General features: G+C 42.9%; 1 protein-coding gene and 1 long non-coding RNA gene across 2 annotated transcripts in view; one reads left to right on the forward strand and one right to left on the reverse strand.

Moving 5' to 3' along the window:
- The window catches only part of Gpr1 (G protein-coupled receptor 1), a 48,504-nt gene that overhangs the window by 12,406 nt on the left and 12,014 nt on the right, over positions 1–24,084 (forward strand). The gene's annotated exons all lie outside the window — the stretch shown is intronic.
- LOC121142809 lies at positions 19,554–22,071 on the reverse strand. The gene is made up of 3 exons (XR_005879917.1): positions 22,016–22,071; positions 20,126–20,339; positions 19,554–19,715 (listed from the first exon to the last, which is right to left on the reverse strand). It is a non-coding gene; the product is annotated as an uncharacterized LOC121142809 (long non-coding RNA).

The following is a 24,084-nucleotide window of genomic DNA, read 5'->3' on the forward strand; positions in this document are numbered from 1 at the left end:
TGTCTTTTTATAGGCAAATTAAGACCTTTAATATTGAGGGAGATTAAGGATCATTGAGTGTTAATTCTTGTTTGTTTTTGATTTGTTGTTGGTGGTAGTATTGTTTGTGCATTTGCCCTGCTTTTTCTTTTGGCTTTTGGTAAAATGGGATTACCTATTGTCTATGTTTTTTGAGCATAGTTACGTTCCTTAAACTTAAGTTTCCTTCCAGTACTTTCTGTAGGGCTGGATTAGTGGATATGTATTGTGTAAATCTGGTTTTGTCGTGGAATATCTTGTTTTCTCCATCTATAGTAATTGAAAACTTCGTTGGATATAGTAGTCTGGACTGGCATCCGTGGTCTCTCTTTTTTTTTTTTTTTCTGTTTTTTTGAGACAGGGTTTCTCTGTATTGTTTCGGAGGCTGTCCTGGAACTTGCTGTGTAGACCAGGCTGGACTCGAACTCACAGAGATCTGCCTGCCTCTGCCTCCCGAGTGCTGGGATTAAAGGCATGTGCCACCAACACCCAGCCCGTGGTCTCCTGGTATTTGTAGAATATCTATCCAGGACCTTCTGGCTTTCAGAGTTTCCATGGAGAAGTCAAGTGTGATTCTGATAGGTTTGCCTTTATATGTTACTTTGCCTTTTTCCTTTGCTGCTCTTAATATTCTTTCTTTATTCTGTATGTTTGAGGTTTGAGGTTTTGATTTATGTGGCAAGGGGACTTTTTTTGTGGTCCACTCTGGTGATCTGTAAGCTTCTTGTACTTTCATAGGCATGTCTTTCTTTAGGTTGGGAAGGTTTTCTTCTATGATTTTGTTGAATATGTTTTCTGCACCTTTGAGTTGGGTTTCTTCACCTTCTTCTATCCCTATCATTCTTAGATTTGACCTTTTTTTAATGAGTTGCAGATTTTTTTAAAATAATTTTTAAAAAATTATTTACTTATTGTGTATACAGTCTCCTGCCTGCATGCCAGCAGAGGGCACCAGATCCTATTCAAGGTGGTTGTGAGCCACCATATGGCTGCCGGGAATTGAACTCAGGACCTCTGGAAGAACAGTCAGTGCTCTTAACCACTGAGCCATCTCTACAGCCCCAAGATTTGGCCTTTTCACAGTGTCCTATATTTCCTAGATAGTTTGTGTTAGGATTTTGTTGGACTTAAGATTTTCTTTGGTCGAAGGAATCAATTTCTCCTAGTGAGTCTTCAACACCTGAGATTCTCTCTTCCAACTCTTGTATTCTGTTGGTCATGCTTGCATCTGTAGTTCCTAATCATTTACTCACCTTTGCTAATTCCAGCATTCCTTCAGACTGTGGTTTCAGCTTTCAAACCTTGCCCTGTTTGAATTGTTTCTTGCAATTTTTGGTTTGTCTTTTCTTCCATTTATTTAAGGAATTTTCTCATTTCCTCTTTTGGGGTCTCTATCATCTTCATGAAGTTGTTTTTAAGGTCATTCTCTGCTCCATTTGTGTTGGGATTTCATGTGTACAGTCCTTAGACTCTGGTGGAATCATATTGGTTTTTCTGTTGTTGAATGTGTTCTTATATTGCAGTCTTCCCATCCCTTCTTCCAGTAGGTACAGGTGGGGTCTCTTCCTTTCCTGGTGAGTTTGGGTCCAAGGTTCTCTTCCAGTGTGTGCAAGCAGGTCCAATACTCTGATGGGTCTCATGGTGGGTGCAGGCAGGTCTGAGGCACCCCCTCTCCTGGTGGGTGGGATTTGGATTAGCACAGTGTTATCAGCAAATTCCAGGTTGCTTGGTGAGCCCTGGGCGAGTCAACCTGTTTGCAGTCCCCAGGCCAGGAGATCCCAGAGAGGGCAAGCAGAAGGAAGTTGGAACCGAGGGAAGTTGGGACCAAAGGGGGCCAGAGCTCATGTCTGCCCTGAGTGGAAGGCAGTAGTAGACCAGCACTCTCAGCGGGCTCCTGGTTGCTTGGTCCTCCAGGGTGAGTTGACCTGGCTATAGTCCCCAGGCCAGGAGATCCCAGAGTGGGCAAGTGGATTCTGGTATCTTCTTTAATTTCTTTCTTTAAAGACTTACAACTTGATGGGCATTGGTAGTGCAAGCCTTTAATCCCAGCACTCAGGAGGCAGAGGCGGGTGGATCTCTGTGAGTTCAAGGCCAGCCTGGTCTACAGCGTGAGTGCCAAGACAGGCTCCAAAGCAATATAAAGAAACCCTGTCTCGAAAAACAAAACAAACAAAATTTTTCCCTTCTCTCTTTTCTTTTACATTTATTGATTTTTATACGACTTGTAGTTCTTGTCATACAGGTCTTTTACTTGTTTAGTTAGAGTTACCCTAAGATATCTTATGTTACTTGCTGCTACTGTAAAGGGTGGTGTTTCTCTTGATTTCTTTCTCATTCTCAGCCTGTTTATTGTCGATTTATAAGAGGGCTACTGATTTTTTTTTTAGTTAATCTTGTGTCTTGCTACATTACTGAACATGTTTATCAGTTGTAGGAGTTCCCTGGTAGAATTTTTGGGGTCACTTGTGTAAATTATCATGTCATCAACAAATAGCATTTGACTTCTTTTCCAGTTTGTATCCCCTTGATCTCCTTTTGTTGTCTTATTGCTCTAGCTAGAACTTTGAGTACTATACTGAATAGATATGTGTAGAGTGGACAGCCTTGTTTTGTTCCTGATTTTAGTGAAATTACTTTGAGTTTTTCTCCATTTAGTTTGATGTTGGCTGTTGGGTTACTGTATATTGTTTTTATTATGTTTACATATGTTCCTTGTATTCTTATTCTCTCCAAGACCTTTATCAGGAAGGGGTGTTGAATTTTTCAAAAGGTTTTTCAGCCTCTTAGATGATCATGTGGCTTTTTTCTTTCAGTTTGTTTATATGGTGGATTATATCGACAGGTGGTTTTCATATTGAACCATCCCTGCATCTCTGGGATGAAACCTACTTGGTCAGATGTTATTTTTTTGAGACAGAGTCTCTATAAGTAGCCCTGGCTGTCCCAGAACTCCTTATGTATACCAGGCTGGCCTTTGAAATCTGCCTACCTTTGCCTCCCCACTGTTGGGATTAAAAGTGTATACTACCACACCTAACCAAACACAATTTTTTGGATTTTGGTTTTGGTCTTGTCTTTTTTTGTTTTTTTTTTCAAGACGAGGCTTCTCTGTGTACCCCTGGCTGTCCTGGAACTCGATCTGTAGACCAGGCTGACCTCAAACTCACAGAGATCTGCCTGTACCACCACCACCCAGCACATTCTTAACATACTGCATTGAATTTTGTTTTGTTTTGTTTGTTTTTCAGGCAGGGTTTCTCTGTAGCTTTGGAGGCTGTCCTGGAACTAGCTCTTGTAGACCAGGCTGTCCTCGAACTCACAGAGATCCGTCTGCCTCTGTCTCCCAAGTGCTGGGATTAAAGGCATGAGCCACCACCACCCAGCTGCATTGAATTTTTTAATTTAATCATTAAAAACTTTTCATTTATTTATTAAGTTAATTTGAGCGAGCGTCTCACTGTGTAGCTCTGGTAGGCCTGGAACTCACCAAGATCTACCTGCTTTACCTCCTGAGACTGAGGATTAAAGACATGTGCACCAACCTCGGTTTATGCACTAAAAAGGAAAGCCATGTAGCTGTGATTCTTCTTGAGACAACAGTAACTTTCCAGTGTAAAAGTTGAAGGATTTTTTTAGGAAGATATCAAGTATTAGTACCTTCAAATGTCAGTAAGCTGTTAATTTACAATTTAATGCCATCCAAACGACATGCTAGATTTTCGTTTGTTCACAGTACATTAGCATAAGCCTATTAGGAAAATTGGACGCCCACTACCTAAGATGTGACAGAGCACAGGAATTGTGACAGCAGGAGTCAAGAGCAAGGAAGCAATTCTCCTAAGAAACAGTATGGAAGTCCAATTTAAAATGCTCAAAACATTTTAATTGCAGGACTGTGATTCCAAATTGCCATTTAAGAATGCTACTCTTTTGTAAATATAAATTCTTCCCAAATTGATTTTGAAGTCACCACACACACACACACACACACACACACACACACACGCACGCACGCACGCATGCACACACGCGCACACACACACACACACACACCTTATAGACTTTGTTTTGATTTATATATTGAATCCACCCAAAGATTCCATCTCTAGCTCCCAATCCATAGCAAGAAATGGGGAATGACAACAGAGATCATGCACCCTGACACACACACACACACACACACACACACACACACACACACACACATACCACCTTGCTTTGCTCTGTTGATGTTTAAAATCTGAGGACTGTGACATGGCTGTCCCACCCTTTTATTTTATTTGATTTTGTCCTCTGAGTAAAATCTTTACAATGGTTTGTTTTTCTAGGTAGTTGACGTTTCTTGCCCTCTGTTTGAATGATTACCTGCTATGCTTAAAGTGATAGCAAAAAAATCCCTGTTGTCTGCAGTGGCCTCCATTTTGAATTCCTATTGTCTCCGTTCTCAGGCAGCTGCCTCCCTCCTTAAGGTGCCCTCAGTAGCGCCAGGAATGCAGAGAGCTACAGAAGCTAAGAAGGCAGCTTCAGCCCTTTTGTTTTGTGTGTGTGTGTGTGTGTGTGTGTGTGTGTGTGTGTGTGTGTGTGTGTGTGTGGTGGTGTTTTGGTTTGGTTTGGTTTGGTTTTTGTTTTCTGTGATGGTTGCTTGGTTTCTTGTTGTGGGCTTATTCTCATGCTGGTTAAGGATATAGTCCTTGGCTAAGTAGCAGGTAGCATACCTAATGTGTACGAGGCCTGAGTTCAATCCCCACCACTGAAAAGAAGGAAGGAGAAACGAGTAACCCTTTGATGAGCATCGTTGATCAAACCTATATTCTAGACACTCAGGAGGCAGAGAAAAGGGGGAGGCAGAGAATCTGAGACTAGCCTGGGCTACATAGCAAGATCCAGGCTAGCCCCAGTATGCCTTCCTGCTTTGTGGTCACAGTGCACAACCTCTCCTTGTGTCCTTACTATGAGAAATAATTTCCTACATACTCTCAACCATCATCTTCACTGAGGATGGGATTCAAACTTAGAAATCTAATGAAGGTTCACTGGCATGAGATGGGAGGCCCCTGTTTTTTGTAAGACTAGGGCCTCTTTGGGGCCCAGTGGAGGGTTCACCTAGCATCCTTTGGGAGGATTTACTTTGACACTTGGGGGTGGACAGGGCAGGGAACCAGCAGCTGAGACACCGGGAAGCATATGAAGGCAGAGTGACAGGACTTCCGCATAAGAGCTGCCGCCCCCGCTGTGGGTCACAAGGGAGGTCAAGGGTGGGGGAGGGTTGCTCCCTCACCATAGCATCCTGCTTGTTGTGTATCTTCCTCTGATTCAGTGTTTCAGGGAGAGGCCCCAGCTCTGCCCTGGCAGGCCTCCTGGGGAGGTGGTCATGGATGTTTCAGTGTGCAGCTCTCTGGACACTGCTGCAGCTTGGCCTAAATGGTAAAGTGTCCAACCTGAGACTGTGTGTCCTTCACAGGAGGAACTTGTTTATGCAGATAATCCTTGATTTATGAAGGGATTACACCTCAATAAACACATTGTAAACTGAAAATATCTTAATTGAAAACAAATTGAATACACCTCACTTACTGAACATGGTTGCTTAGCAACACTGTTCCGCTTTTTTTCCTCATGATTGCATGGCTGACTAAGAGCTGCCGCTTGTGCTGCCCAGGATCTGAAGTGTTTGTGTCATATTGCTAGCTTAGATAATGACCAGAATTTAAAATATGAGGTACAGTTTCTACTAAATGCATATGGCCTCCTCCCCCACAAGCTAAGGCCAAAACTCTAAAGTTGACCACCCACATCTGGTTATATTTTTCTTTTGTCCAGTTTATTTCAAAGGAGAAAGATGAGAGCTAGGTCCAAGTGCAGGTCAGGTGAGAGAGGAGGAGGCAGGAGAACAAAGCCCAGGGACAGCAGAATCACGGTGACAACTCAAATCCCAGAGAACAGGGGGCCTCCAAAGCCCGTGGGAAGGAGAAGCTGCCCAGAACACAGGAGCAGACAGTGGGAGGGAAATAAGAAGGAGAGAAGGGGAACGGGTTGGGGATGATGGGGGAACCTATATAGGTTGATGGGCACAGGTGTCACCCAGCAGGATTCCCATGGGGAGTCCTAGTTGGGGGCTTAGAGCAGGCAGATGAGTGCCATCGAGGCTCTGTGGCGGAGGTAGCCAAAGTGAGGTGTCTGAACTCTCTGTAAGGGACTTGGGGGTCAGTTGGCTAAGTCAAGTGAATTACATCCAGCTGTCCCTTAAGGAGGTGGCCCCGGGATGAGGTTGTATGAGGCAGTGGGATGGCATCTATCACCTTGAGGGGCTGGGACAACTGACCACTGTGAAAAGGTCCAGCTGAGACTGACAGTGGATGCCGAGGGAGGCAGGGTAAGTAACAGTCAGTACAGCTTTGCATTATGGGATATAAAATCCACCAGCAGTACTCACCCAGCACAGAGAACATGAGAACATCCCCTACCATACACTCAAAGCTCCCTGTAATTTGATACACCAGAATTTTCTGGTTGTACAAAAGAATAAAATAAAATCAAGGGGCCAGACAAGATGACTCAGTAAATAAAGGTGGCTCCCATAAAATCTGACAACCTCTGTTCGGTTCTTTTCTTCCAAATGATGGGAGGGAAGAACCATGGCATGCACCATACCCACATATATATGGAAACACTCTAGATAAATAGGTAGTAGATAAAATGTAATAAAAAAAATTCAGAACCTCTAAAAAGCAAATGGTAAAACCAGGGAATTATTTTGCCTTTAAAATAAAAGCTTTTGGCAAAGCATGGTGGTGCACACTTTTAATCCCAGCACTCAGGAGGCAGAGGCAAGCACAGCTCTGTGATTTGGAGGATAGCCTGGTCTACATGACTCCAGGCCAGCCAGGGCTACATGGTGGGAGGCTGCCTCACACACCACCCAATACACTCGCGCGCGCGTGCACACACACACACACACACACACACACACACACACACACACACACATACATTAAACAAAAGCTTTTACATTTCCATAAAGATATGAGACAAGATTCCCTCCAAGTCAAACATATTTACAATCACAAACATGTAATTGTGCCCTTAAAAGGCCATGGATAAAATATCTTTTTGGCTCCATTAGAAGGAGCCAGGGACCTCAGGTGAGGGCCTCAGAGTATACAGTATGAGTCAGACTTTGTGTCCTTTTCTCCTGCCTCAGAAGCAGCTTCTCCCTTTAGTTTCCCATGTGCTGAGAATAAGGCTCCGTTTCTCAGTGTGCAAGCCCAGGCTGGGTTCTTGTCCCCTCTCGTCCTGCTTCTCCTCTTTGCTTGACAAGTCAATCTTTCCTGCACAATGTCCTGCTGTCCTGCCCAGTTTTGTGGGAGCAGGTTGAGCTGAAACCCTCATTCAGTTCTTCACTGACCTTCCTCTTAGGGTGCTGTGGCAGGAGGGGGTGGACCAAGTACCTGTGGATACCACTGTGTTTAAGACACAGATGTGGGCATCCAGACTCTAATATCTACAGGGTTCAGAGATCAACTCATTGGAAAGATAGAGATGCGCTTTATTTATTTATTTATTTGTTATTTTTTAGAAAATTCTCCTAAGATGTGATATATTTATTGGGCTAGCACACAGACTAATGTGCTGACCAAGGGGCACATAACAGCCAATCCTGAGTTAGTCAAGTACAAAAAAATTCATATTCACAAACATACAAATACATAGGACTTTAGATTTCTCACTGTGCTATTTCCTTCCTTCCTTTCTTCCTTGCTGTTTTGTTGTTGCTGTTCATTTACTTATATGTGCTCAGTGCTTTGCCTGCATGTATACCTGTGTACTCCTGCATGTATACCTGTGTACCCCTGCATGTATACCTGTGTACCCCTGCATGTATACCTGTGTACCCCTGCATGTATACCTGTGTACCCCTGCATGTATACCTGTGTACCCCTGCATGTATACCTGTGTACCCCTGCATGTATACCTGTGTACCCCTGCATGTATACCTGTGTACCCCTGCATGTATACCTGTGTACCCCTGCATGTATATCTGTGTATACCTGTGTACCCCTGCATGTATATCTGTGTATCACATGCTTCCCTGGTGCTTCTGGAGGCCAGAAGAGTGGGATGGATTCTCTCAAGCTGTAACTACAGATGGTTTCGAACTGCCATATGGGTGCTGGGAATCGAACCCAGGTCCTCTGGAAGAGCAGTGCATGCTCTTATTTGCAGAGCCATCCCTCTTGCTTGCTGTTTGAAGCCAAGCTCTCATACAGTTCAAGCTGGTCTCCAACCAGCTCTGTAGTGGATGCTGAAGCTCTGAAAAAGTTCTTCAGACTTCTGATTCTCCTGCCTCCACTTTCCACGTGCTGGTATGTAGGCATGTGCCCTATACCTGTCACAATGCTATTTTTTTAAAGATTTATTTGTTTTTAATTAGGTGCATTGTAGGAGGGTGTGCATCTACATGTGGTACCATTGGGGGCCAGAAGAGGGCGTCAGAGCCCCTAGAGCTAGCGCAATAGGCAACTGTCATTTGAGCTGCCCAACGTGAGTGCTAGGAACCAAACTCAAGTCCTCTGCAAGAACGGTACAGGCTTTTAACTGCCAAGCCACTTCTCCAGCCCCATCATGTTAATCTTAATAACCCTGCAGGAGACTACCCTCAAAGAGTTCGAACATGAACCTCAATACAGGATCTCACGCAAATCCTCAAAACCTGTTGTCTCTGTGTCACTGCCAGCAAATATAGTTCAGAATTTAATAAATCCAGGACTAGGACTAGGAAATTCCAAGTGGGCTTTGCTTTGAGTGGAGTTTAAAACTTAAGACTTCATGGAGTAGAAAAGAATTCCAGGCTTACTAGCCATTCCTGGAACTCCACAATCTGAAGATCTTATATCACTGGCAAAGACAACTGTAGGTATCAAAGTTGCAGGCAAAAGGAGAAGGTGATTCATGTCATTAAGTTTAGCACATAAGAATGGAAAGAGAGGCCATGGTGCTCACTCAGGAACCACACAGAAACAAAACAGTGCCGAGCCGTCAATTTGACTCACAAAAGGGCATTTGGGCCTAGCACTGATGACCTGAGTGAGCTTGATCCCCAAATCTCGCATGATGGAGAGAAAGAACTGACTCCTGCAAGCTGTCCTTTGACCTCTACATGTGTGCCATGGCACATGTGCCCACGGACATACACACATATACAAATAAATAAATATAAGAAGAAGAATGAGCCAGTGTTGGTGGCACACGCCTTTAATCCCAGCACTCGGGAGGCAGAGGCAGGCGGATCTCTGTGAGTTTGATGCTAGCCTGGTCTACAGAGTGTGTTATAGGATAGCAAAGGCTACACAGAAAAACCCTTTTAAAAAAAGGCAGATTTAATATGGATTTATTTAGATGACATCCAGGTTTAATCCTGAAAGTGCTTATTTTTCATGCAAAAATAAAGCAGTACTAATTGTCCTTAGTTAATCCTTTGCTCAGTTTAATAAGTTGTATATGGTTACATATAATTCCTCCTTTAAAAATATATAGTCAGATCTAATAAAAGCCATATTTAACAAAAAGTGGCCACTCTAAACATACATGCTCTAACCATGGCAGAAGAACAAGAATGGCCTGAGGAACAGCAGGGCATGGGCCAGGGATTGGGAACAGGAAGAGTTAATACTGGGTAGAGGGCTTGCTTGCTCTTTCTTTCTTTCTTTTTTCTTTCTTCCTTTCTTCTTTCCTTCCTTCCTTTATAGACTAGGCTGGCCTTAAACTCACATAACTCCACCAGTCTCTGCCTCCCAAGTGCTGAGAATAAAGGTGTACACCACCACAAAGCCTAGCTTGACAGGGCCTTTTCAAAGAAGTCTACAACCTGACAACATGGAAAGATAAGACAATCTAAGGCAAACAGGAGACACATTGTAACTGATTGAATTCACCTTAGAACCAAGGTGTCCCTGATGGTATGAAAAAATAATACAGAAAGTTAGACCAGACTTGGCCATTGAGCCTAGAATAAAGTGCTTATAAGCATGACATCTTTAATTTTCCATAAAACTTTCTCTTCACTAATTCAAAGGGATGAACATTTACTGTGGGAAAATAAAATGGTAATGGAGTATGATGCCTAACTATATAATTAAGAATTAACTTAGGGACTAGAAATGTAGCTTCACTATTAGAATGCTTGCCTAGTGCGAGGCCCCGGGTTTGCACCCCGGCAGCCTCTGTAATCTTAGCACTTGGGACGTGGAAGCTGGAGGAGGATCAGACATTTAAAGTCATCCATAGGTACATACTGAGTTCCAGCCAGCCTGGGATATGTCACACACTGCCTCAAACAAATAAGAAGAGTTGACATAGGGCAGAAATGGTGGTCCAGGCATTTAACCCAGCATTTGGGAGGCAGAGGCAGGTAAATCGTTTATGAGTTCCAATCCAGACAGATATACACATAGAGACCTTGTCTAATGAATAAATAAATAAATAAAGGTTGACATAGGTTTCCATTTACTAGGTGTCAAAAAAGAGTAGTACTAAAAACAGCCCATGTTTAGCCTAATGAAATAAAGGTTTTTTATGATGTAACAAAACATGGATTATTTAAAGAATAATTATAGATTACATTTATATGAAATAATTGGTTTTAAACATTTCTTTTATTTTTACATAGGTTATAGTTAAATATATTTAACAATATAACCATGGTCTAATATGGTACCCCACTTCCATAATCAAACTAAGGCAGAAGGACTGCTGTGAGTTCAAGACAAATTTAACAAATTCCAGGATATCCAGGACCAACTAGTGAGACCCTGTTGGTACACACCTATCATCTCACTGCTTACAGGGTGCAGGCATGAGGATCAGGAGTTCAAGACCATCTTCAGCAACTTAGAAAGTCGGAGGCTATCATGGGCTGTATTTTTCCCTTTCTTAAATGTATCAAGAAGCAAACAATAACAACAATAAAATATCCTAAGCACAAGAGAAATTGAGAGATTTTTTTGTTGTTGTTCTTTTGTTTTTGTGGTTTCTTTCATTTGAGGCAAGGCCTCCCTACATTGGCTAGGTTAACCTAAACTTGTCATCCTCCTGCCTCAGCCCCCTGAGTATGTGCACCACTACACGCACACACAGTTCATGCCTGACACAGTTTGGATAGATGAGAAACTGCTTATCTCTATAGTCACTCAATATCACCGAGTACATATCAGCATCTTGTACAGTATGGTAGCTAGACAGACAAGGATTGGTAAAGGTGGTCCTGTCCCATGAGGGTCTCTCAGTCCACTAACAGAGATAAACACCTAACAGATGGCTACACCGAGGCTATATGGGTAGGGTGAAGAAGGCAGGTCCTAAAGTCTAACACACTCAGAGGCTCAGTCTGTATGTACTACTTTTGCCAACCGCCCACCCTCCCTTAGCCTTATTGAAATAGTAGTTCTTCCCAGGATCGCTGTGAGAATTAACTGTGACAGTGCAGTGAAGTTGCTTAGCACTGTGTCATACTTAACAAGTACTTAGGAAACACTAGGTATTACCTGATGCGTTCGTTGCTGTGCCAATTAGGCAGAGCTGGTACTCCCTTCCTTACATGTAGTTAGGGATGGAATTAGGCTTGCTTGGTGCTTGCAAGCTGCCTCCTTTGGCATGCTTATAACTGGTTTGTTATAAGCACTTCATGATTGGCTAACCATACTGGCTTGCAGTAAAGCTGATAATTCTTGATGCTAGTGTGTGTGTGTGTGTGTGTGTGTGTCTGTGTGTGTGTCTGTGTGTGTGTGTGTAGGGGGATGGTTACTTCTTTCCCTGGAAATGGGAGCTGTTGCCAATCAAAAGTCCAATGGAGTGGTTGAACAGATGAAAGATGTCTCACGAGGGAGGCTAGCTTTGCCAGGTACCCAACATCCTTTTAAACCCTTTAAACGGGGGAACTGAATGCTGAAACGAATGGATTTGCTGAGAATACACATTTCAGTTCCCTCCTCAGCCTGTTCTTGTCTTCTCAGATATGCCAAGATGCCTGTGGCCTGAATGCCCTTTCTCACAACCTACCGAGTAGTCTTTTGATGGTTCAGTAGGTATCACTGAGCCCTCCCAGGTCAGCAGAAGTGCAGTGTGAGACAGACAGACACTTATCAAATGGGCATTCGGTGTGTGAGCACCAGTCTCTGAGAGGAGAGTGCAGAGCAGGGACCCTGAGGTAGACTGAGGCCTGGGTGGTACAAATCAGGAAGAGTCTCTGTAGGAAAGTGTCATGTAGAGATACTACTGGCTCTTTAGAAGAGCTGGTGGTTTTCTCCGTGACTTCAGCACCATCAGCAGATTCCAGAAAGGAAAGCTTAGGCAAGTAGATTCCATCATCAACTTCTGGATGATGCTGTGTTCATAGAAATTATTTATTTTACCCAATTGTATTTCATCATTTCCAACTGCCATTGTGTTCCATAAGGTTTTGTGTTTGTTTCCAGACCTGAGGATTGAATCTAGGGAAATGCTAGCTTTGAACTCAGTCTAAAGCTCAGGCTGGCCTGGAAGTTGTGATCCTCCTGACTCAGCTAGGATTACAGACCCTTTCCACCAGTCTGGCTCCACAACAGCTTTCATTTCACTAGCTGCATTGAAAATAAAAAGAACTCCTCTCTGGAGTAATACTTTCTTATTGCAACCACTCACACACACAGACTCACATTTGCAGTCCCTTTGTTTCACTTAACCAAGAATTTGGGAAACTTTTAGATCATGAAAGACCTTATGTAGATCTCGGGGCTAGTTAAATAGCACTTCCCATACAGGCCTGGCAACCTGAGTTTATTCCATGGAACCCACCTAAAGTTGCCAGGTTGTCTTCTGACTTTAACATGTTCAGAGGCACACATACAAACACATAATTTAAATAAATAGATCTAAGTTCTTTGTTCCTTGATGCGAGGGCACAATGTTCTATCCCAGTGACTTTCAACCTTGGTCGTTACCTCTTTGACCATTGGAAAATACATATTTCTGATGGTCTTAGGAACTGAGACATACTCCTCTATCTGTCTCCATGGGTGGGGTCACCACAACATGAGGAACTGTATTAAAGAGTCACAGAAAGGTTTGAACCACTGTTCTGCCTTTGTTTTGCAGAGCTAATGAGAGAAGCGTGAATTTCAAGGTACATAAAGGTAGTGGTCAGCTAAATATAGAGATGCGGACTTGTAAAACCAATACGTGGGAAGTAAAGACTAGAAGATCAGGGCTTTACGGCCAGTCTTAGTTAAAAAATGAGTTACAGGCCAGTCTGGACTTGAACAACAATGAAGTAAAATACAATAAAAATAGTATATTTTAGATTTTTTCTCATAAATTAGTATATTTTGAATCAGGAAGGAAGAAAATGATCTTGTATGGAGGACATGCCCAGCTTTTGTTACAATATATACAAGAATACTCATTTGCTTCACACTTTGAAAAAAACCTTGATATTTTTTTTAAAAATTGTTTTGTACCTATTATCAGTAGAATTTGCTCAAATGGGCAGTAATTTTCTACAGAATGGCCCTTTTTTCCCACTTACATTTTTTTCTCACACAATCAGTATGTAATGTATTCATCAAACTTAAGAGGGTGCCTGAACATCATTTCTCTCATTGAGGCAGATAATTTTTCAGTTCTCAAGCCAGGTGGTTTATATCTCATCGGCAGGGCCATACAAAGAAACTCAGGTCTGTTGTACTGATACTCATCACAAGAAATGAACACATCTATTGAATGTTCTGACACAAAACAAACATACACCATTATCTTTCAGAGGATCAGAATGTCCTAGTTTTACAAAAAAAATAAGAAAGAATGAGTACAATGTAACCATTCTAAAATAGCAGGGACACCATTATCTTGCTCTTTACAATGGTTTCTTTCAGCTGATGTTCTCTCAGTATAAACATAAATTTGTTATTAAAGCTAATACATAATATCCTCAAATAAGCTCTCTGATCTGAGCTATAGGTCATTAAATTAGCTACAAATTCAAAAACATGCTCCCTTCTGTAGTCATATCTAAATCATGAAAATTATTATAAACCTTAGAAAAGGGACTGATTATTAGGGTCATAAGAACACACTCACATTTACAGGGTTCTATGAGTCAGACACTAAATGTCTAAATAGACTATCCCGAGAAATATGGTGGCAACACATCCATGACCCCAGCACTTAAGAGACAGAGGTCAGAGGAGTTTGAGACCAGGGTGGGATACACAACGAGACCTTTTCTGGAGAAACCAGGAGTGGGGCTATAGAGATGGTTCAGCTGTCTTAAGAGCACTTGGCCGTTCTTCCAAAGACCCGGGTCCAATTCCCAGTACCTACAAGTCAGCTCACAGAAGTCTGTAAATCAATCCAAGGGATTAGACAATTTCAGGGGGCACTAAGTACAAATGTAGTGTGTGGTTTTGTATGGAGGTACTAATACAAATCCCACAAATTTAGGGCTCAGTTCCTTAAAGCAGATGTGAACGGAATGGTTACCTGTACTAGTGAAATAGTTACCTTTGCGACTGACCGCGTTGTGAGCCAGAAGTTGCCGAGAGAGTACCTCGAATTCCATAGCCAATAGCAGAACAGCCAGAACAAAGTTTTCTTACAGGATTACCTGTGTACCGCATTAGCTTTAAACCACTGACGGCCGCCATTTTCCGAGACCCGGAAGTACGAAGATTCTTCTGGCCAGAGCACCGAACTTCTGGTTACCATCAGTGGATTGGTAGTTTCAGCGCTCCCCCTGCTGTGCGACCCATAGGCTGGTCATGGAATTTAGCATGCGTGTCAAACTTCAGCTAAAATTCTAGCGCTTGGGAGACCTGAGAATTCAAGAATTTGCCTAGATTACTCAGCCCCTTACTGAAAACAAGATGATAGGCTTTAATAAAAGATAGGAGGAGACTTTGGAAGTTTGAGCCCTAAATTGAAAATAAAATATTGTATTGAATTTGAAGGGTTCATTTTGTAGGTGACAGAAGACAAAGACATGGCCCGGTGGAGTTAGGCTTAGCAGGCCGCTCCCTTTGGGAGGCTAGGAAAATTGCTACACATAGGCCCAGGAGAGCACTAGGAGAGACAGAACAGGTAGCTCTGAGATAAAGGAAGCAAGGAAAGGTATCAGGACCTGGAGCTTGTAGGCAGCTCCTAGGGAAAGGTGAGGAAGTTCTAGAAGGAACAGAGAGGAACCATGAGGAAGCAGAGGCAGTAAGCATCACAGCAACAAAAACTTCAATCCAACACATCCCCAAGTAGACTGAGGGACTTGTCAGTGAGAAATGTCCCAAATCACAGAGCACTGTCCCTTTCCACGTAATGGGAGCCCAGTAGGGTGAGAGGAAGCTTCCTGGCACACCAGTGTGGCTTTTGTAGTAAAGATAAACAAAGCAGGGTGCTCATGGTGACACCTACCCAGTAGACGGGGAGAGACGCGTGGTTAGAGCAGGTGGAGGAGAAAATAGCTGGAGAAATGCAAGTGTCTTAGGAGAACTGCCCATGTGGTGGGACCCTGAGGGTGCTGCAGGGGTATGCCCACATTGCAGGCAGCCCAGGTGGTGCAACTGGGAGAGAGGACATTTACTGAATGGGCAAGGAGAGATGGGTGGTTAGCCAAGGAGGAGAGAAGAAGCGGCTGAAGAGGCAGACTCTAAAATCTAATTTGGTGGGTGATAACACCCAGCAGACGCAAATGGTCCATTCATACCTTAGGGGGGTCAGATCAGCAGCCTGCGTTAGTTAGAAATGTTGAGTTGTGAGCAGGACTGAAAGGTAAGTATACCTGTCCTACCCGAAGACAGAGAACGCTGGAAGTGTTTGGAGATCCTTGTGTGTTAGAAGATGGGAATAGGAGTGTAGCAGGAGGTTCTTGTCCCGCCAGTTCCCACAACCACTTCAGCCCCAAAATAAGCATACAGATGCTATATTAATTATTAAACTGTTGACTGATGGTTCAGGCTTCTTATTGGCTAGCTCTGTCTTAATTATTAACCCATTTCTATTAATCTATGTATTACCGAGAGGCTGTGGCTTACCCGTAATCTGGCATATTGCTCCTTCGGCAGCATGGTGTCTCTCTCCTCCTCCTTCCTCTCATAGCCCAGCCTATACTTCCTGCCTAGCTGATCAGTGTTTTATTAATTGACCAATAAGAGAAACATATATACAGAAGGACATCCCCCATCATAGGTGGTGAAAAGAGAAGACAGTAGTGGGTAACCTTCAGGTAACCTTTTTTATTCACATATAAGAAGTTCAGATGCAAGGTGCCCGTCCTTGTACAGTATTCTCTGTTTCCTGATATGCATAAATGAGCACACAGGAAAAATCCCAGTTGGTGACTCTGGACCCAGAGGACATATCCCTCATTTTTCTGTAACCTGGAGAGAGAAGGGGCAAGCTAAGTTCAGAAGATATAGGACCAGGGCTAGGAGGAGGGCCTGTTGAAGTTTATGAAGTGACTTAGTATTGGCTGTAAGAGACTTGTGTGAGGGTCCAAGGGCTGCCTTATATAGGGGGCAGGCGAAAAGAAAGAAAGAAGGAATCCAAGAGTATAAGAAGCTGGTCATCCCTAGGAAGGATAGAACTTCATCCTTGGTGGTGGGGACTGTGAGTAACTGAATTAAGTGTTTTCTATCTAGGGTAATGGCCTTGTGAGTTGGAGCAATAACTAATCCAAGATAAGTAACCTGAGGAGTGAACAGCTGAACCTTAGAGGGTGAGACCTTATATCACCAGTTAGACAGAAAGCTTAATAAGGTAGAGGTGTTGACCTGGCTAATTTGCAGGGGTAGACTACAAATGAGCTGTGTTATATAAGCTTGGCTTTAGGGAGAGACAGAGAATAAGAAAGAGGTTAGAGCCTGGGTAATATATTTCATGGGGTTTGATGAGTTTGGTGAAGCTGTCACCCTACCCTGACAATAGGGGAACAAGAAGAGGAGGGTCCCTAAAACTCCATCATGACTAAATAGGTAGCTCCAGTGTCCAGAAGGAGAGAGATAGATCACCCTTATATGTGATGGGGCTCCCAGTGAGAGATGGCAGTGGTCAGGCCAAGAGAGCCTAGGCAGTTGGGCAGTTTCTATGACCAGTCAAAGGCCTTCACTAGCATCAGCTATTTTTGTTTTCAGGCTTTTTGATCTCCCCCATGATACACCTTAAAAGGCCATTGCTATAGATGTTTGTTTAGCCTTAATATCAGGGAAACTCAGGGAGAAGAAGTAAGTCATACTGAGTTATTTTCTATCTGGGGTCTCAGGATCTAGATTGATATATCCTAAGAGGGCCTTTGTGAGGCAGTCTAGGAATTAAATGTTTGTCCTGGATGACTTCTTGGATTTTTTTTCATGATTTATTGTTTTAAGGATGGTCACCAAGAGGCAAGTTACAAATTGATCCCTAGCAAGGATGCCCCTGGGGAATTGTCATTCCATTCAGGACCCTCATGAAGTGGGGGTGGGAGGTCTGCCAAAGCTCTGACTGGGTGAGCAGTCTGTAGTTAAGAAGGGAGAAAGGGGAGCCAGACGTTGGTGGTGCACGCCTTTAATCCCAGCACTTGGGAGGCAGAGGCAGGCAGATCTCTGTGAGTTCGAGGCCAGCCTGGTCTATAGAGCAAGTTCCAGGACAGCCTCCAAAACAATACACAGAAACCCTATCTCGAAAAACCAAAAAAAAAAAAAAAAGAATCTAGGGTTCCATTAGGCTGCTCTTTGGATTGATTATCTAATGGTTCTTGAAGCCTAATCTGATTGCAAAATTGAATAAGTTTTGGGCCCTTCGGGTCAAGCATCAGGTGGAGGGAGAAGCTGAAGGTTTTCTAAGTGGTGTACCAAGAAGTAATGAGAGGGTATGAAGGGCATGTTAAACACGATGAGAGAAAAGGGAAATTTCAGTGCATCCTGTTGTGGGTGTCCCCAGAACTCAGGGAGGACTGAATGAGGACCATGCCATTCAATGAGTCATCATAACATTCCAAAGTGAATCAGGGGCTTAGCCTGACTAAGGCAGAAGAGAAGCTCAGTGCCTGGTACCATGGTTTTCATGAAGGCGAGGACAAAAATTCAAGCTCTGGGAGGAGGGTCTCATCCACAGGAAGGAAATGCAGAATAGAGTCATAAAAGTTACCAGAGTTTAGAGGATCTGCCAGATTACAAGTAGCTCTTAAGGGAAGGCTTTCCTAACAAGTATAACGGCTCTGTTCCCCAGCAAAGTGTTACAGCTCTTCTCTGGGAAAGGTTTCCCTAATGCAAGTGTATAAACTCTGCTACATGGGAGGGTTTCCCCAGTGAAAGTGCTACAGTTGCTCTGCTCTGCTCTGTGAAGCTCTGAAGGGAAGATAGGAAAAGAGGGCAGAAGGGATAAAATAACTTAGTTGGGCCTAAGGAAACTTCAGGATTGCAGCTCCATGGTTGGGAGGATAGAGTCAGGTGAAGATGGCCAGCCTATCCTTAAAGACCATGGCTGGGGGTACCTCTGCCTCCAAGAATACTGGAGGGGTGCTGGACATGCAATGGTCCCTTCCTTGGTCTCAGGGAAACATTTGCACTGACCAAAGGGGACACTTGTGGGAGCCCGTGTTTGTGGGGCTACAGTTGGAACTAGTCAACTTGCCCCTGGTTCGTATCTGAGAGAGGAGTGTAGATTGAGAAAGGGCAGATAAAGATGCTAAGAAAAAGACAGAGACACAGGATAGAGTCAGGAGGGCAATTCAGTGAAAACTGAAAGTGCCGAGTTTATTCTTCACCATCTTAAATACCTTACCCAAAAAGGAGAATTTGTTATCATGTATATTGAACAAATAGACTTTCTTCCTCAGTTCTCCAAGGATTCGCTAACCACACCTTAGATTCAACTTCTTGTTATCTGACCTTGAGGGTCAAGAGTAACCACACCTCATACCAAATCTGTTGTTTTTTAGATAAGACACCCAAGGTCAAGATCAAACATCCTACTGTAGCCATGCCTTAGACCCTCAGGTCTTATGACTTACTAGGGACAGTTTTGAACTCTCTGACCTTGAGCCAAGATGAAGCAGAACCATCTTTTTTTTTTTAAGATTTATTTATTATGTATACAGCATTCTCCTTTAATATATGCCTGCAGGCCAGACAGGGTGCCAGATCTCATTATAGATGGTTGTGAGCCACCATGTGGTTGCTGGGAATTGAACTCAAGACCTCTGGAAGAGTAGTCAGTGCTCTTAACCTTTGAGCCATCTCCCCAGCCCCCCAGAGCTATCTTTATGGGCCCCAACAATTGCTGTTGGCGGATGGGGTGCTGCGTGATTGGTAAACCAGAAGGTGAGTCTGTTGCAGGTAGACTAGGGACAAGGGATGGGATCCCAGCACAGCTTAGATCCAAAGGGGAACCACAGGCACTAGGAGAACCTATCCCAGGTTTTGCACCAAATGTAAGCATTGTAGCTTGGATGGAAAGATATCATGGTAATCAGGAGCCAAGGAAAACCACCAAATCACACCACACAACCAACCTCATGCAAGAGCTTTATTGGGAGGGGAGAAACAGCTGCCTCTGCTCAGGTGAGAAACAGCAGAACACTGAACAGGATACAGGACTGATGTAGAGTATCTTGGGCAGTGGGGTGGAACTTCTCAGGTGGAAGCTTTCCAGGGTGGAGACTGGTGGGATTTCAAGTCCTGAGATCCTGGCCTTTTACTCTGTAGGTGGTGAACGGTTCCAGCAATTAGAGCAGTTAGAGTGTTCTGTGGGTGGAGCCTGGCAGTTGAAGGTTCTTGGGGTGTGGCTGGTGGGGCTTGCCTATGGTGGAGCAGGTTGGGATTCCACCTGACTGAGTGCCCTCAAATCTTAGTGATTTTTTTTGTAAGTGGGCCAGATTTGGGTCCTAACACCCAAATGATCAGATGTCAGACATGAACAAGTGAGGTGAAGCCCTCTTGGAAGATGTACCTCTGAGATCCTGGCCCTCTTTTTTAAAGCATCATCCTGTGGTACCGTGTGCAAGCTAGAGAAGCATTCTACCAGCTGAGCTATACCACTCGCTCCCCCCTTTGCCGATAAAAACCAGAAGGAAAACGTATGTGGGCTGTATGCACAAGCACAGGCTTACCTTCTGCAAACCGAACTATGCAGAACTAGCTGTAAGGAGAGATTCTGTTTCTTCCAAAGTTCCACAGCTGTTTTGGGCACTGTCATGTTTATAACACTCTCGCACAGATGTTACATTTTATGAAATGTGACTCATTCGGGTGGTACTGCATATCATCAACGGGGAAGAAATCCCAGAGGGTAAACTGGTTGCACAAGTCAGCTTCACTCACAACCTGAAATATTTGAACAAAATATATTTTGGAGGAAAAAAAGGCAACCTGATTTTTCTATGCTTAAACAAAGCAGAAAGACCAATGGTTTCACATTCTTTAAAAAAAATTACTTTTGAGTGTGTGCATCCATGTGATTGTGTGTCATGATGCTTGTGCGGAGCCTGAAGGACAACTTGCTGTAGTCACATCTCTCCTTCCACCATTAGGGTCCCAGGATCAGGATTCTTGGCACAGTCCTTTACCAACTGAGCCATCTTACTGGTCTGATTTCAGATTTTTTTATTATACTTGAGATAAGGGTGTGAGAATGTTTTAATTTGGGAAGATCGTGTTTGACTTGCAAGAATCTCATGTGGGGTATCTTGGTTCTATCATCTGTTGTATATCTTTCCCTCACCCCTTTGTTGTATATTTACAACTAAAAAAATGAAGAACGGTGGTTGTGCAAGCCTTTAATCCCAGCACTCTGGGAGCCAGAGGCAGAGAAGAATCTCTGAGTTCAAGGTCAATTTGGACTAAAGAGTGACTTCCAGGACAGCCAGGGCTACCAAGAGAAACCCTGTCTCAAAAAATAAAAGAATAAAACAAAACAAAAAAATTAGTTGGAAACATTTTTTTCAGAGTTTTTCCCCATGTTTATTATCAGTGCTTCAATATGGGAGCAAAATAAACAAATAAATAAACTAAGCAAAACCAAAAAGAAGTACTAGTGCTTTCTAGTAAATAAGAATTTATGCCTGACAGAATGACTAAGTAGGAATCAATTTTAGGAGATAATGACACCACCAGCATAATTTATTAAAATGAAAAGCAAATACCAATTATGCACACTTAAAATTATGCACTCTATTGTACCATTATTAGATAAAACTTTTCAACTTCCAGAAACTTTCACCATTTAAAAAGACAAGTTCAAAACTTCATAATAACATTAAGCTACAAAATTCAGTTCAGAAAAACAGGGAATTGTTATTCAAATTTTGGCATTAAGAATGTTTTAATCTGTTAAAAAATGCAATGAGTGTATTGAGACAGGTGGGGAAAGAAGGGGGCTGACAACTGATGGGTTCAACATGTTGAGAATACTGTTATGCAAAGACAAAAATGTCAAGAGAAAGAATGTATTGTAAATCAGAGCCTTTCTGGATCTGGGTGTAATGTTCATAATCCCAGTGCTAGGGAGGCAAAGCTGGGAAAAAGAGTTGGAGGCTGGGCTGTCCAAAGCAGTCCTCTCTACAAACAAACAGCCATACAAGATTCTTTCTGCAAGATAGATGTGCGGCTCTTACATTATTTATAACACAAAGGAGGTCTTTTTGAAGCTTGCTCGTTTATGGAAACTTCTGTAAAATAGAATTTCTAACTCCTCGTGATTCATCTTTTACTGAAACAATATCATGAGAGTCAATGTACTGTTCTCCAAGCCCATCCATCATTTTGCCTCTCAGCTAGCTAGGAAAGAAAGCCCACAAGCAGAGTCATCGAAGTTTAGCACGAGAGTGCTAAGGAAATAATGAAGTTGGCAGAGTGCTTGCCTAGCATGGACCAATGCGTAGGCTGGGACCTCAGTAATGAGTGAACTGAGTGTGGGACAAACACTTGTGAACCCAGATGCCTAGAGGTTAAGACAGAGGCAGTTTTCAGTTTGGAAACCAATTTTGGCTGTGGCAACTTACCAGCTCTACGTTTCTTGTAAATCCTTTCATTTTTCTGGTCTTCACTTTCTTACTCTGTAAATAGAGAGGAAAGACTCATAATTGATATTTCTTATCACAAATCCTTGCCTTAAAAAAGGAACATTCAGAGCCCTTTAGTGCATATATGAGTGCCTTGTAGAATGAACCAGTTCAGTAGCATTGAGCTGTCTGGACTTTGGAGAGTCCAGTCAATGCAGTGCCTTCTTTGGGTTTGTTGGTTAGTAGGCTCTTAAAAGTTTCAATTTTGAACAGACTTCTTGCCCCTAAAGACCCAAATTATCCTAGTTTTCTGATTTAAAGAAAATTTTATTGTTTATTGATTCATGTAGATAGGTGTGTGTGTGTGTGTGTGTGTGTGTGTGTGTGTGTGTGTGTGTGTGTGTGTGTGTGTGTACTCATGCTACAGCTTACTTACAGAAGTTAGTTCTCCTACTATGTGGAGACTGGGCATTGAACTCAGGTTGCTAGATATGGTGACACGTGCCTTCCTTCACTTACTGAGCCATTTCACCATCTCCCGAGATTCTTTAAAAACCCTTTTGAAGCCTGTCAGTGGTGGCATAGACCTTTAATCCTAGCACTTTGAGAGACAGAACAGGTGGATCTCTGAGTTTAAGGCCAGCCTGGTCTACAGAATGAGTTCCAGGACAGCCAGGGCTACACAGAGAAACCCTGTCTCAGAAAACAGACAACAAATAATGCTAATACTAAAATAGAAACTTTTGAAGAAATACTTACGTTTATGAGAGAAACAGAGAAACAGAGCTTTTGCATGTGTTTGGGGAAACTATTCATGCCACAGCATGAGTATAGAGGTCAGAGGGCAGCTCCCAGGAGTCAGCTTTTTTCCTTCTACCACCTGGGTACCAGCATTGGCAGTGGCATCTTTACCCAGTGAGCCATCTTTCCAACTCTGCACTAAGGATTTTGTTCTAATTCCAAGACCAGAATCATTTAAAAGAAACATCTGTTTTTTTCATCTTCAAGCTTTGGAAAATCGCCATCAAATTCCTTAATCTTCCTTTCTGTTTCAGTCATTCCAATTAAGTCATATCTTCTGCACACTTTCTTTAGTCCTTCCTTTTGCTCTGCCTCAGTTTTCCAATGAAATTTTCAAAGTTGGGAAAATCCAACTAAGTTATCTTAATACAGATTGGCCATAACAGGAATATCCCTGCTGGGTATGGTGCCAACACTTGAGAAACTGGAGAATTGTGGGGAGTTTAAGATCAGCCTGGGCTACATAATGATTACTAAAACTACATAGCACAGTGGTTCTCATCCTTCCTATGCTGCAACCCTTTAAAACAGTTCTTCATGTTGTAATGACCCCAAGCATAAAATTATTTTTGTTGCTACTTCATAGCTGTAATTTTGCTGCTGTTATGAATCATAATGTAAATATCTAATGTGCAGCCCCTGTGAAAGAGTCCTTCAGCACTCCCAAAGGTCACAGCCCACAGGTTGCGAACCACTGACATAGCAAGACCTGTCCTTTTTGTTTGCTTGTTTGTCTGTTTTTAGAGACAGGATTTCTCTGTGTATCAGCCCTGGATACCCTGGAACTCACTCTGTAGACTAGGCTGGCCTCAAACTCACAGAGATCTGCCTGCTAGGATTAAAGGCGTACCCCACCACTGCCCAGCAGGACCTGTCCTTTTTTGCTGTTGTTGTTTGTCTTTTTTTTTTCCATAGCTAAGAACCAAATCCAGTTCGAGCGCTCTACCACTGAACTAACCCCAAGATCTGTCTTTAAAAAAGGAATCTCAGTGGCTAGCTTTTTTTTCATTATCATGGGATAGTAATATTAATATTTGTTAATAATGTTTAATGATGGTGTTTCTCTACACCACCACAGTATGACTGTGAACAACAGACAGGTTTCTTCTGCTTGCAATCACCTATGCGCCCTGCTATTTAGTAGGAGGGGGAAAAAAGCAAAAATATGTCCAGATGTAATCTTGTAGGAATAAGAGAAAGGGTTCAAATTGCTGCCATTTCTCTTCCCCCACCATTTGCTGCCATGTGGAACAGAATTGCATTGCTAC

Source organism: Mesocricetus auratus, unplaced genomic scaffold (assembly GCF_017639785.1).
Source record: "Mesocricetus auratus isolate SY011 unplaced genomic scaffold, BCM_Maur_2.0 Super-Scaffold_100010, whole genome shotgun sequence".
In the NCBI taxonomy this organism is placed as follows: Eukaryota; Metazoa; Chordata; class Mammalia; order Rodentia; family Cricetidae; genus Mesocricetus; species Mesocricetus auratus.